A 13516-nucleotide genomic window follows, 5' to 3' on the forward strand; every position below is an offset into this window, starting at 1 on the left:
AGCCCAGAGCCTGACGCGGGGCTCGAACTCACGGACCGCGAAATCGTGACCTGGCTGAAGTCGGACGCTTAACCGACTGTGCCACCCAGGCGCCCCGTGTACCGCTTATATTCTTTACAGCTCTCTTCATTTCTTACCAGATGACTCCTTGTTACTCCAGTCTTCTGCCATAGTTAATAATTCTTTATATTAAACTTGCCCTGCTCAAAACAAAACAAAACAAAAACAAAAAACAAATCCTAGATAAAATTACCTATAACCCTATTCTCCCTGTGATAACTACCATTTACATATTGATGTATACACTCTAAACCTCTTTTCTTCTATGAATGTGTGTGCATGTATTGTATATGCATATATAGAAGAACACATACCTGTGTCCATATATAATTTTTAAAACAAAAGGTAAAGCACATTGTATGAGTTATTTTGTGAGCTCTGGGTCAATATTTACAATGGTTCCATAGCACTTCATTTGGTATACATACCTTAAATTGTTCAACTTTCCCCCTAGTCTTCTGGGACATTTAGGCTCCTTTCAATCTTATGTTATTGTGAACAGGGCTGCGATGAACATCTTTATGCCAGATTATCTCATTTATTCCACTAGATCCACTTTCTACTCTTCCCCATCTGCTCTCCTTTAGGGAGAACATTCACTGGTTCCTTTGCCCTCTGGCTTCCAGTCAGGTTCAGCCAACACAGAGTTCTTTCAAGAGACTGGAGAAAAGGCCAAGAGTGAGATCAGGGTATTAGTCCCTGGCTCCTTCCTTGTGAGGTCTCCTAGAGCTGGCTGTGCCTCTCAGCTGAAGGAGACCTTCTCAAGGTGGCCAATTCTCTCTTCCCAGTTCTCAGAACCAGTCCTTCCCTTGTCCTTTTCCTCTGGGCCTAGGGACAGTGACAGTTCTGCCCCTCCACAAGCCCTGGGTACCTGCACCATCCCCTGTGCCTTTCCTACAGCTCCTCCATTTCTTTGTAAATCAATCCCACTTGAATTATCCTAGTTTGTGCCACTTGTTCTCTTACACAATCTTTAAACCTATATCTTTTTGTATGTCTTTAATTATATTCTTCAAGTAAATTCCTACATGGAGAATTTGCTGGGACATTGCATGTACCTGTTTTTGTTGCGTGTGTGTGTGTCTGCAAAAACTTTATTGTTTCCATTTGGTCCACAGCTTGGGAGAGAGCTCCAGGGTGGTTAAAAAGCTGCCTAGTGGCTGCAGGGAGAGGCTCTGGCACAAGCCCTGGCACCTGGGGGATGCCTGAGGGGCCTCTCAAAGGCTGCTGGTCTTGAGGCTCCTAGTTGTGCTTGAAGGTGAGCCTTTGGAAGAGATCTTCATCCAGCCCAGCCTAGAGGCAGTCAGCCTGCGAAGGTGAATCAGGTGGTCCCCATCTTCTTGATGTGCTTCACCTCCTCATCTAGGAAGTGGTTTTTCAGGAAGTCACAAAGATGGGGGTCTTCGTGGGCAGAATCCAAGATATGCAGATCCAAAAGGGCCTAGTTCAGGTTCTTCTCCAGAACCAGGGCAGCTTCCATGCCATCCAGGGTTTTACCCTACTCATCTTGGGACAGTTTCTGTACCTTCTGGAAGAGAGGACATGGTTGCCATGCTGGTTTGGCATCTTCGACAGAAGTTCAGTGCCCTCAACCCTTCTCAGCCAACCCGAGGACAAAGGGGCCCACGCCCTCCAGAGCCACATCACGGTGCTCAAAAAAGAAGCCCAGAGAGAGGTAGGTGTAGGAGGTATTCAGATGCATGTTGACCAGGCGGCTGACAGTGGACTCCACCTGGATGGAGTAATTCTGATGAATCTGGGAGTTCATGGTTGATCTGTAATAAAGAGCTAAGCTCAAAATAGGATGTTGGCTGGTTCTGGAGGTAGAGGGTGGCTAAGAAGATGGCTCTGATAAGGTTCTGACTGGAAAAAAAGGTTGGTTGGTGGTCGGGGGCTGGTAGAAGAGGCATCCCTGGGTTTGTTCCATCCAAACACCGTTGAAGCAAGAGACAGATCAGCAGGACCACTGGGCATACTGCCTGAGTAAACCTATTTTTAAGATGTGTGGAACATGTTTTGGAGTTCATTTTAAGTGGAATGTTAATACTCTTGGTGATGTAGAGAGTCACCCTCTAAAAAATACGTAATCTAAACTCTGGATCCAACCAGATAAGAATATACGTAAAGAATTAATAAGGATAAATAACGTTGGCAAGGAATATAGCCCTTCTGGTCCCTGAGAAGTTCTAGAGACCCCAAATCTTAGCAAACCCATTTTGTGAAGGAGCGTTACTAGGATCCAGCTAGAAAGTGAACTAAAGTAAGATAATCCAATCAGTTGATGTTGGTTTATTAAATAGAATAAATAAGCCTTCCACATGTTGTTATCTGGGCTTCTGAGATCTCATTCATCAAATTTCTAACACAGGTAGCCCAGATTTGTATTCATGTTTCAATTTGAGGCCCAATTCTCATGATGATGATTCCTTATACCTGAGCTTTTCCAAGGTAAACAATTTAAAACAGGTGTGGCAGATATGACTATTTTACAAACTCAGGAAGCACAAGAAATATTGCACCTTCTACAGGATGAGCCATATGAAACTGATGTGTTTTAGGTTAAAAATGATCAAATATCAGCAATTTCATATGCTTTACCCTAATACTTTTCTCTAAATCAATTTAATTCTATTTTGCACCTTCAGCTTGCCATATTGGCTGAAAAGATAACCTTAGCAGTTTGCAGCGTTCCTTTATACCTCCCTCTTTATCTGCTCCTGTCCTCTCTCCAACCTCCTCTCCTGCTTGAGAATATTTCAGAGTTTCTGGGTGAATGGGGAAGTGGGGAGAGGGAGAGAGTATCTGTTCGAGTAGATGCCCTTCTCTGTGTGCCTAGGCTATTCTTGGAGCATGGGAATCAAAAGAAGCTACCTAGGGATTTGTCTTCCTAGGCACGCTGGTCAGCAATTTCTTCTCTGAGGTCTTATTGTTTCCATAGTTGCACAGCTGTGAGTACAAAGGGGTTTCTAGATGACCATGCCAAGGCTTGCCACAAAGGAAATGGATCACTGTCCACAGTACCTAGAACATCATAGGTACTCAGTACATATTGATTGAAGGAATAAATAAATGATCTGAAGTTGTCAACCTAAGCATACTAAGCAGAGTGAGCAGAAAAATAGCAATAACAAACACACAAAACTCTTACGGTGACAGGCATTGTTCTAACTGCTTTATATAATTATTCAGTTCTTGCAATGACCCTAAGACTTAGGTAACAGCAGAACTAAAGGATCTTCTCAAGCTTGTGGCAGCCCAAGCATGGAATCAAGGATGCTTTTCTAACTTTGTAGACAAGGAGATAGGTCTTCAGTGTGCTGGGTATTTCATTTAGCTTCAACACAGATTTTTGCCAGTGACATTTATCTATGATAGTTAAGATCACTAACAAATCCCAGGCAACATTCTGGCTTGCAGCAGCCCACTGGCATCCCCGTCTGGCACACTTTGCAGGACTGGTCATGTGAGAGAGATAGCTAACAGCGACAATTGCTAGGTGATGAATGGCTAGAAGTAGGGCAGCTCGAAGCATGACAGGGACAAGGAATGCAATCAGGAAATGCTGACCTGGAACTTGGAGTGGGTTAAGTTGAGCTGTGATGGACGGAAGGCAGCAGCTGCACGTACAGCATGTTGGCACACACAAGTCTGAGAAGCACTGCTTAATTTGAATTGAAACAGGCGGCTTGAGAGGCAAGCAATGACTAGAGCCACAAACCAAAATACAAACCTTTCACTAATCTTTCCAACCATACCCACACTCTTGGGTAGTATTGTTTAGCATCATTCTTCAATCTGATGAAGATAAACATACAGATAAACAAACAAAAAAACCAAAAACATGATACAAGGCTATGGGCCCCGGGGCCATGCATTATGAGACTTCTGAAGGGGAAACAGGCAGAAGAGGCTCTGAACTGAGATCTAATGGGCACATTGGAGCTGATCTCCAAACAAAGGTTTCTGTTTAATTTTAGGAATGACAGTTCTAGAATGCTCTGATGTGCTTGTGTGCACAAGAGAAAAATATGGTTGGTTCCCTTTTTTTCACATCTCAAAGTCAAGGACTTCCTCTATTATTTTTCCCCTTCCCCATTGTGGTCATACTTCTTGTATCTTAGCCCAGGTCAGAGATCTGGGGCCACTGGGTGCCAGGAGACTCCACCCAGTAGCAACAGGACCCTGACCAGTCAGTGCTATGTTGGGTCCATGCTGTGTGGGCTCCACGTTGTTCTGGATGCACTTGCACCACTTACAAGAAGACACTTCATGTGTCCGTGACTATTGAGGCCTTGAATGAGACTTAAAATGGATGTTTAAAAATTAACTCCCTTTTAGGTACCTTGGTGGCTCAATTGGTTAAGTGTCTGACTCTTGATCTTGGCTCAGGTCATGATCTCAATGGTTTGTGAGATTGAGCCCTGGGTTGGGCTCTGCACTGACAGTGTGGAGCCTGCTTGGGATTCTCTTTCTTCCTCTTTCTCTGCTCCTCTCCTGCTCATGTACTCTCTCTCTCAAAAAATGAAACAAAACAAAAACGTAAAAAAAAAAAATTAACCCGCTTTTAGACACATGATTTGCAAATATTTTCTCCTATTCTGTAGGTTGTCTCTTCAGTCTGTTGATTGCTTCCTTTGCTGTACAGAAACTTTTCAGTTTGATGTAGTCCAACTTATTTACTTCTGCTTTTGTTGCCTGTGTTTTTGGTATGATACCAAGAAATCATTACCAAGACCAATGTCAAGGAGCTTTTCCTCTATACTTTTTTGGACAAGTTTTACAGTTGTAGGTCTTAAATTTAAGTCTTTAACCCATTTTGAGTTGAATTTTGTGTATGCTGTAAGGTAGGGGTCCAATTTCATTTTTTTTTTTTGCATGTGGATATCCAATTTTCCTAGCACTATTTATTGAAGAGATTGTCTTTTCTCTATTGTGTATTCTTTGCACTCTTGTCAAAAATCAATTGACTATAAATGTGTGGGTTTGTCTCTGTGTGGGAATGTCTCTATTCCATTCCATTGGTCTATCTATCTGTCTATACCAATACTATATTGTTTTATTACTGTAGCTTTCTAATATATTTTGAAATCAGAAAGTGTTAATATCTTCATCTTTGTTCTTCTTTATCAAGATTGCTTTAGCTATTTTGGGTCTTTTGTGGTTCCCTATGAATTTTAGGATTGTTTTCTGTATTTCAGTAAAAAATATCATTGAAATTTTGATGGGGATAGCATTGACTCTGTACATCTCTTTGGGTAGTACAAACATTTTTAAAATATGAAGGCTTCTGGGGCGCCTGGGTGGCGCAGTCGGTTGGGCGTCCGACTTCAGCCAGGTCACGATCTCGTGCTCCGTGAGTTCGAGCCCCGCGTCAGGCTCTGGGCTGATGGCTCGGAGCCTGGAGCCTGTTTCCGATTCTGTGTCTCCCTCTCTCTCTGCCCCTCCCCCGTTCATGCTCTGTCTCTCTCTGTCCCAAAAATAAACGTTGAAAAAAAAAAATTAAAAAAAATATGAAGGCTTCTGACCATACAACTCAACAGCAGAAAAAAAACCCACAAATAATCTAATTTGAAAATGCACAGTGGTGCCTGGGTGGCTCAGTGATTAAGCGTCCGACTTCGGCTCCGGTTATGATCTCACAGTTCGTGAGTTCGAGCCTTGTGTCGGGCTCTGTACTGACAGCTCAGAGCCTGGAACCTGCTTCAGATTCTGTGTCTCCCTGTCTCTCTGCCCCTCCCCCTCTCACAATCTGTCTCTTTCTCTCTTAAAAATAAATAAACATTAAAAAAATGCACAAAGGACTTAAACAGACATTTCTCCAAAGAAGATCTACAAATGGCCAACAGGTATATGAAAAGATGCTTTGGGTGCCTGGGTGACTCAGTTGGTAGAGCATTTGACTCTTGATCTCAGGGCCGTGAGTTCAAGCCCCATGTTGTGAGTAGAACTTATTTAAAAGAAGTATGCTTAACATCGTTAATTATTAGTAAAATGCAAATCAAAACTACAAGGAGATACCACTTCACACCCAGTAGAATAGCTATAATAAAATAGTATGTCTGCCTTTTTCTTTTAGAGTTGTAGGAGTTTTTTACTTATCCCAGATACAAATACTTTGTTGGATATGGGTACTGCAAATTTTTCTCCCAGCTCTACCCTGCATTTCACTCTTACTAAAATAAGTTCTTAATTTTAATTAAGCATACTTTTTGTTCTTTTGTTTTATGCTTACGCTTTTTTCTACCTCAAGATTATGAAGATATTCTCCTATGTTTTCTTCTAAAAGTATTATCTTACTTTTCATAGTTAAGGCTACAATCCATTTCAAATTAATTTTTGTGTGTCTAATGTGAAATAGGCATCACGTTTTCCTTGTCTAATTGATCCACTACTGTTTACTGAAAGGACAGAATGCATAAAACTTAAACTATGGATATTATGTGAGGGATGGAAGGCAGTGGTATTCCAACATGAGAGATTGGGAGGCAGTGCCACAAAGAACAATACATGTAGGAGGAAGGAGTAAATCGGTCTGTTTGAGGTGGATATCTAACTTTAACATCCATAGTATTACCTATTAAAAATATTGATTCCTGGGTATGCCCCGACTCCTGCCCCTCTCCCCATTCAGATCAGGAGGTCTGATGTAGATCACAAGTAATTTGTGAACTGCACTCTGAGAAATGCTGGTAAAGATATGCAGGAGCTGTATGTCTCTTTTCCAGATCATGCTGATATAATTACTTTATAAACTTTGTGGACTCGTGTCAATTTATAATACATTCCATTATACAGAAGTCAGACTCACAAATCTCTTTGAGATAAGCTTCCGTCTACATTGGACTCCCTGTAAACCTGCCGTGAGACAATGGCCTTAGATTCTTAGAATCCCCGTTGTCGAAACAGAGAAAGTCTGCAGAATACACTCTAAAATCCTTAGAAGGCCTTCTGTCTGTCTGCAAGGATCTATGAGGCACCACCTTAAAGTTCCCCGACTTTTAAAGGATCTTATAGCTCTAATCTAGAATTGGTTTCTGCTTTGGAGCCCTTTGAGAATTGTTTGCCACTTACAGTACAATCCCACAACTTGATGCGACACGATTAACTACAGGATTTATGAGAAGAAACCAGAAAAAAAGTTGGGAGATCATTCAAATCTGATGCTGTTGTGTAATGCATCAGCTGTTGATTTAAACTCTTCTTAATAAAAACATTTTTTTTTCTTTCAGAGATATCTGTTATTTCTCTTTCCCCAATATTAAATAACTTCTGACAAAAGTATTTATAGAACTTCGTCGGGTATTAATGCTTGGATCGGGGCTTTTTGCTCATCTTGACGTTGCATCCTCTACTGTCAGGCTAGGAGCTGAAAGGAGTTTAGTAATGTTGACCCCCTACTCTTGTAATCTTGGTTTCTTTTCAATCTCCTGGACCAGTGGGAGTTCAGATATCCCATAATAGTCCCAATGCACTCAACAGGAGGAAATAAAGTCATAAAAGAATGAATTTTAAAGTCAAAGGAGGAAAAAAATGGTTAAAAAAATCTCTCTTTGTCTTTTAGCTGACAATAGAAATCTTTTTCTCCTGGCAATTTCCCAGCAGGTAGATGCTGATAAGCCCTGGCATGAGTTTTGAAGCATGGTAAATATTTCTTGGTTGGTGTGTAAAATTCACAGTCATTGTTTCTGCAAATTCTGCTCTTTCTTATTGTTGTCATCAGAAAGTTAGAACTGATTCATAAGAACATAATACAAAACTAATGATCTACCCTGTTATTTGGTTGAGAGTGGCACCAAGGGAGATTTTGTGGGAAGGTATTGTTTTACCTTAGTTGTTGCTGACCTGAAATGAAATAAATCTTAATCTTGAGTTCTTCTCTGTGATTGGTGCTGTAAACCATGTCCATCTGCAAACTGATCTTTTGACAATCACTGATGTCATTACCCAGACACAATAGAAAATGAGACTGATGTTCAATACTTACAAGACCAGGGTCCCTCATCAACAAGCCCTCATTGAGTAGTGATTTTTGATGAGATGCTAACAAACACTGAGCTTTTTCTAGTTTTTGAAAGTGAGGGCTCACAATCGTTATACAGGCAAAAAATAAATTACTCACTGGATTAAATGTACAAGTTGTAATTTTTTGTCAGTTAAGGAAATGAATGCTTAATGAGCATGACAAATCATAAACTGAAACAAAAATAAAGAAGTTTAAATAACAGAGCACTGTAAGTGAACATGAAATGTTGGGTTTGGATGAGATGATTTCTATGGTTTCTTTCATACCTTTTTTTTTTTTAATGTGTATTTATTTTTGTGAGAGAGAAAGGCGGAGACAGAATATGAGGAGGAGAGGCAGAGAGAGAAGGAGACACAGAATCTGAAGCAAGCTCCAGGCTCGGAGCTGTCAGCACAGAGCCTGATGCGGGGCTTGAACTCATGAACCATGAGACCATGACCTGAACTAAAGTCTATGCTTTCCATAGCGCTGGAAAAATTAGATTAATGAGAATTCACAAAAAGGATAATGATCAAAGTAGTACATCCATGCCCTAGAAAATATGGGAAAATATGAGTGAAGAGCAAACCTAAGCTGAAACGTGTGACTTCCAGGGCCTTCTCTTCAACTTGCCAAAGAAGCATCACTCTTTCCTCAAAGGCATGTACGTCACTGAAGATAATTGTGAGAAGTGAGTGAAAGTAGGGACAAGCCAATGTAACATTAAACATTTCTCTCTGGGATACTCAATAAGTCTGGCTGTCATCAAGGATATATTTTGGGAGGGTAGTGATGGATTTAGCCTGATATAAACAAGATCTACTCTAAAGCAATTTTACTGAATGCCTTCAGTGTCTCAGGGAAGTTAGTTGGGTAACCAACTGCCCCAGTTTGCCTAAGACTGAGGGTTTTTCTGGGATGTGAGACTTTGAGTGATAAAATTGGGAAAACTTCAAGCTAATTTGTAAAAGTTGGCCACTGTAGTTATGAGAGAACTAAGCTGAGGCCAGATCCCCTGGGTGCAGACCCATCACCCCGTCAGTAGAGTACATCCCACCTCTTATTCAGTGGCTTGTGAAAACACAAAATCGCCAGATGGAAGCCTCAACTTGCAGTTCAAACTGAACTATGTCCTATAACTTGGTAGAAGCCTTCCTCCTCTGTGAGTTCAGACCTCTAGACCCGAAGAGATCAGAAGCAAAACTTTGTTAAGTAAATGATTAGGTATAATAACAAGAAAGTCTACCCTCACTTCTTCCCCTTGGTTTCTACACCTATATACTCTGTGGGGTAAAGAAAGGAGCCATAAATATTGTAGTTGATTCAGAATATATATTGTATCTCTTAGAAGAAGGACCCTAATGTTGCAAGGCATTGTCTCTCATTTGTCACCAAAACAGGGTATTTGATAGGCATTCCAATCATTCTATAATGTCGGCTTCTTCTGACAAATCCCTTGGGTCTTAGCCCATTGCCTCATTCTTTTTGCTGTGAAGTGATTTCTTTTGTCAGAACAATGTTGTCTGGGATTCGGTGACAGTGAATAGGAATTCGGTAAGTACATAGATGGTGGTGATGGCAGAAGCATTGCCTACAGGGAAGGCACATCCCTGTCTAGAATGAGTGTCTATTCCAGTGAGGACTAGTCACTGCTCCTTTGATGATGGAAGGTGTTCAATAGAATCACCTATTGGTGGCTGCTATTCCATCCATGGTATGGTGCTGTGTACCAGGATTCAGTGTGGGTTTCTGCCAGTTGGTAGGCTGGGCACTTAGCAGTGGTAGTAGCTAGATTATTCTTGGTGAAAAGTCCACATGCTTGGACCCCTGCATAACCTCCATCCTTGCTTATCATGGCCATTTTATTCATGAGCTCATTTAAACAAATTTCAGGCTAGCTGAGGAAAGAGGTTGGTATACCCATAGTGGCTCATCTTGCTTGCCTGACTATAGAGGACTATAATCTTATGCCCTACATGAGCATTCACATGGAAAAGAAATATCCCAAATATCCCTATATTCTATGTCTATTATTAAGTGGATATATCCACATGCCTCTTTCCTAAACTTCCTTGTTATCAGTTCTTCAGTCTTGTAACTTCTAGGTCACTAACCTCCAGCTCTTGAACCTGTGTAGCCCTAAATATATAATCACCTCTCCTTCCAGGCAAAGTGCACACCAGATATGTGGCTTCACTTTCTGCCCACTGGGAAGATTTATCCTCCCTATCATCCTTCACAGCCACCCTTGAATGGGGTTATGATTCTGTAGCAGTTGACTTTCAGCTGGTGCCCACATATTGTGTGGCTGCATCTCTAAACAAGGCTCAATTTTTTGCTTCCTTGATCAAGCAGAATTTTGTATGAGACCATAGGTGTGAGTGAAGGAGAGATGGCACTAGAGGAGATAGCATATTTATGTAACTCATTTATGCTTTCAGTGTCTGCTCAAGGTAGGTCTTGTATAAACCATATCTTTTTGGTGATGAGCATCCTTTCCCACATCTAAATTTATGGGTTGACCTAAGAGTTATCCAATTCATAATGGGCAGCTCAGGTCATCTTGTCACTTGGTGTTTCATGGACGGGTACTTGAACTCAATTAGGTCACAGTGGCATTCAGTATATACCAAAACCTGGAAGTCTGCACTATGATTCTTCTATTGAGACTTGCCAGAGGCTATATGTAGTATTCTCGTCCTATACCAATACCTCCATCATTATTGGATCTGCTGGGACATAAGGCTCAATTGGTGATAGAGTACAGAAGTCCTGGACAGAGTTATTTTTTGTTCTGGGCCCCACTCAAAGTTAGGAATCTAAATTATTCACTAAATTAGTTAGAGTGACTGACCCAAATGTGGTGTATATTGCTTTCAGAGTCCAAAGATACCCACAATGGTTACTTTTAGGTGTCAACTTGATTAAGCCACAGTATTCAGATATTTGGTTAGGCATTATTCTAGAGTATTCTGTAAAGGAGTTTTTAGGTGGAATTCACATTTAAATCAGCAGATTTTGGGTAAAGTTGATTATCCTCCATAACGTGGGTGAGACTACATATTCAGTTGAAGGTCTGAATAGAGTAAGCCTGACCCTTCTGGAAGGAAAGGAATTCTGCCAGTACTCTGCCTTGGGACTTGAACTGAAACACTGACTCTTCTCTGAGTCTTCATCCTGCCTGCCCACCTATAAGATTTTGGACTTACCAGTTTCCACAATCACATGAGTTAAAGAATCACCCATTCTTTTTTTTTTTTAAGTTTATTTATTTATTTATTTTGAGAGAGAGAGAACACAAGTGGGAAAAGGGAAGAGAGAGAGAGAGAGAGAGAGAGAGAGAGAGAGAGAGAGAGAGGAAGGAAGGAAGGAAGGAAGGAAGGAAGGAAGGAAGGAAGGAAGGAAGGAAGGAAGGAAGGAAGGAAGGAAGAAAGAATCCTAAGCAGGCTCTGCACCACCAGCACGGAGTCTGACACAGGGCTCAAACCCACGAACCATGAGATCATGACCTGAGCTGAAGTCGGATGCTTAACGAACTGAGCCACCCAGGCACCCCAAGAATCATCAATCCTTAAAATAAATCTCTCTCTCTCTCTAAATATATGTTACAACCTATTGGCTCTATTTCCCGAGAATGCTGACTGGTACAGATGCCTCTTACTTAGTGGTTGCAAAATACACCAACTTGGCCCTTGTTTGGGAATGCAGATTATAAGATGAAGGAGGAACTTCAAAGTGAGAAAATAAAGGGACAAGGCTGGAACCCCATGGGACAGCAACACAAAAGCAATAGAGAAGATAAACTCGAAAAGGGGCTGAGAAGGAGTTTGAGGCTGTAGACAAGGAAAAGAGGAGGAAGGAGAGGCATGTGGGTAAGGTCACTGAAGTCAAGAAAAGAGAAGCATTTCCAGAATTGATCAGTGAATTAACAGTGGAGAGTTCATTGGTGACTTTGATGAGAAATGTTTCAGAACCCAGTTGTGGTTGCAGGAGCAGGTTACTGTAGTATGAGGAATAAGTGAAGGGGTAGTGAGAATACAGTCAATACAGTTAACTAACCAATACTCTTAACTAACCAATCAACCAACCAACCAACCAACCAGAAACCTGGCTTTGTAAAGGATGGGGTAGATGGGGTGGTCTGGAGTCTGAACTCCCCTTCCTCCTCCATTTGAGTGGAGAAAGCCCTGAATGCATGAATGGCTGACAGAGAGGGAAAGGTTGAAGATACAGACAGAAAGCATATTGCTGATTGAGTGAGACCTCTGAGAAGGCTGGGAGGGCTGACATCCAGAGCTCTGTGTCATGAGAGTCGGCATCCAGAGGGATTATTCTACAGCCTTCACAGAATGATGATTTGCAATGGAGCTTGCAATCTGTTTACCTTGTCTCATAAATATAAAATTTCCAAAACAATATTTGGAAGTACCAAAAGGTGGCTTTTAAGAATTGTTGATTCAGATAAAAGGACATTGGTAAATTGGAGATGTGGTCAGAAATAAATGGAACAAAGCTGGGGAAGGTTAATTACAGAGCTGTCATACCATGGGAGGAAAAATACTGGGTAAGGACTGGCTGGGATCTACGAGTTATTACGAGGAGCTGAATATGAGCCAGCAAAGAGAAGTGTGGTTTCAAAAGCATTCTGGAAGACAAAACTTTTTTTTAAAAAGTTTGTTTATTTTGAGAGAGAGAGAGAGAGAGAGAAAGAAACAGAGAGTGCGAGCAGGGGAGGGGCAGAAAGAGAGGGAGAGAGAGAATCTCAAGCAGGCTCCATGTTCAGCATGGAACCTACTCGGGGCTCGATCTCATGACCTCAAGATCACCACCTGAGCTGATATCAAGAGTCTGACACTTAACCAACTGGGCCACCCAGGGGTCCCTGGAGAACAAAATCTTTTAAATGCACATTTTATATTTAAACATCTAATGTGAAGTTGTGCATGTTGTAAATATTGCTGGTTTGGTTTAATTTGTTGCTTCTGGTCTGACCTCACTAGGTTATACTCTTGAGAATTATTTGGGTAAAAGTGGTGATGGTTTATGCTGAAATATCCAATATCTAATGTTCTCTTGCCCGACTCCTTAGGCCATGGTTCATCCATGCAACATGGCTGGTTAGGGTGAAGCTTGTAGGCAGTGGTGGTTAAATGGAGTTTTGTTGTTTCTTATGCAACACTAAGCAGCCTGCATGTGGCCCACATTTTTTATTTAGTTTTACTGAATAGCTGATACTAATCACCAGATCTAAGCTATTCGGCAAATGACACCAGTCATGTGAAGACTAAAGAATAATGAATTCATCTTCTACCCTGAGCATTATTTAGGTCTCTTATTAGTAAAAGTGTAGCTTCCACTATTAAAGAGTGTCATGAAAATGTTAAGAGAGGACCCCAAAGATGAGGTGGGAACTGGAAAGTAAGACCAGATAATAACTATTTTAGAGAAAGGAGA

General features: G+C 41.2%; 1 pseudogene; it reads right to left on the reverse strand.

Moving 5' to 3' along the window:
- Window positions 1-1302: 1302 nt before the first annotated feature.
- LOC111560999 lies at window positions 1303-1828 on the reverse strand (annotated as a pseudogene).
- Window positions 1829-13516: the final 11688 nt, after the last annotated feature.

Source organism: Felis catus, chromosome B3 (genome assembly GCF_018350175.1).
Source record: "Felis catus isolate Fca126 chromosome B3, F.catus_Fca126_mat1.0, whole genome shotgun sequence".
NCBI lineage: Eukaryota > Metazoa > Chordata > Mammalia > Carnivora > Felidae > Felis > Felis catus.